This window comes from Petaurus breviceps, unplaced genomic scaffold (assembly GCF_028583685.1).
Source record: "Petaurus breviceps papuanus isolate PSGF00001 unplaced genomic scaffold, PetGlider_PUasm1.0 154, whole genome shotgun sequence".
NCBI classification, from domain to species: Eukaryota; Metazoa; Chordata; class Mammalia; order Diprotodontia; family Petauridae; genus Petaurus; species Petaurus breviceps.
In genome coordinates, this window is record NW_027185715.1 from 16,742,373 (window position 1) to 16,744,403 (window position 2,031).

The following is a 2,031-nucleotide window of genomic DNA, read 5'->3' on the forward strand; positions in this document are numbered from 1 at the left end:
TTGGATTCAAGTGCCGCTTCTAATGGCTTTTAAATTCTCTGATCCTCAGTTTCTTCATCGTAAAACAGGGCTAATAATACTTTTACTACTAACTCTGTAAGTTTAGTTTGGGGAAGCCCTTTTAAATAATTTCTTACATTTAAAAATTATTTAAATTTATTTTATTTTATGCCTTTTAAATCTTAAAGCACTATGCAAATATCAAATGGGGTTATATGACACAGCAGCAAAGTAGACTTATGGGTCAGTTTTCAAGGATACAAAAGTTAGTTCTTATTGTAATAATGTTCACAATATTAGATTACAACCCCCCAGCACTTTACAGGGATCCAATGAGGGGAATGATTCTTAGAAGGTTACTATTGGGGAAAGCCTAGCCAGAGAAGAACTCACCTGAGGGCTTTTTCCTCCTGTTCTTTCCACTCCTACATCAGAATGACAGCTCTTACGAGGAAGTTCATACATCAGACTGTGAAAACTGGGATTAATTATAGTGATAGATATTTTAGTATCCAGATTGTGCAAAAGGTAGCACTAATACAGTTTTGGGCTTTCACTGTTGCTAAGATTACCACTGCCTGCATATGCTAACACATTTAGTACAGCTGGAAACACAGAAGATGAAACAGAGAAGAAAAAAATGTCAAAATCAGCTTTTGGCAATGTTGGGAGAAAAATTCCTCACCGAGTTCTTCATCTACTTGATAGTAATGGGAATGATGCACCAAGTTGCCGTGATTGGTTTAATAGAGGCACTACACCTGAGACTTGTAGAACCTCCAGGGTACTAGTTAATGTCAGGAAGCCAGATTCATGAAGAACAGCTTTGACTTAAAGAGAAAGAAATGTATCAATCGAAAACGGGATACCACCCTACCCCTGGTTAAAGGAATTGACCTTTTCTTCAAATGTTGCGCAACATGATGATTTGGGCACCAAAATTAAACAGATTCAACAGTGGATTGAGAAAAAATATCAAGTTCAAATTACAGTAAAGGAAGGGAAAACTACAGCCCCAGAGGATAATATGGAGGAATGCTTTAATAAAATTCTCAAGACTATGCCTGAACTAGTAACCTTCACATCCAAGCCCCAAATCACAAGAGGTAGAAAACCTATGTTTTTCATCACTTAAGCAATAGGGAAATGGCTGGAGATAGGAAAAGTAAAGAAGAGACTCATAAAAACTGAGACACTTTAAATATTCTCCAGCAGCGATATTTTAATAAAGAAAAATTTTCCGAGGATCATGTATAATGGCATGTCTTGTTAGACTCTACTGCAGTGAAGGGAAGGAGAAAGGTCAAACCAGACATTCTTTATGTACAAATTTTGAACCTATTAAAAATGTCATTAGTTAAAAAAAAAAAAAAGGACTCACCTGAGATGTGGTCATGGGGTTTCCGGGTGGGGAGAAGGCAGGAAGTATGCCATTTGATAGCGCTCTATTTTATTAAATTTTTTTTACATTAAAAAATTTTATTTATTTTTAGCTTTTGATATTCACTTTTATAAGCTTTTGAGTTTTAATTTTTCTCCTCCTCCTCCCCAAGACAGTGTACAATCTCATATAGGCTCTACATATAGATTCATATTAAATATATTTTCCATTAGTCATGTTGTAAAGAATACTTCGAACCAATGGGTGGAACCAAAAGAAAGAAGAAACAAAACAAAACACTACCAAAAAAAAAAGAAAGCATGATAGCAAATAGTACTTCATTACTTTCATATACCACAACTCATTCAGTCATTCCCTGATTGATGGGCATCCCCTCATTTTCCAATTCTTGGCCACCACAAAAAGAGCTGCTATAAATATTTTTGTACATGTGAGTCCTTTTTCCTTTTTTATGATCTTGTTGGGATACAGACCCAGTAGTGATATTGCTGCGTTAAAGGGTATGCACAGTTTGATAGCCCTTTGGACATAGTTCCAAATTGCTCTCCAGAGTGATTAGATCAGTTCACAATTCCACCAACAATTCATTAGTGTTCCAATTTCCCCACATCTTCTTCAACATTTATCAT

General features: G+C 35.6%; 1 pseudogene; it reads left to right on the forward strand.

Annotated features, from left to right (window-relative positions):
* The first annotated feature begins 435 nt into the window (after positions 1-435).
* Positions 436-1,191, forward strand: LOC138156486 (translation initiation factor IF-3, mitochondrial pseudogene; annotated as a pseudogene).
* The last annotated feature ends 840 nt before the right edge of the window (positions 1,192-2,031 follow it).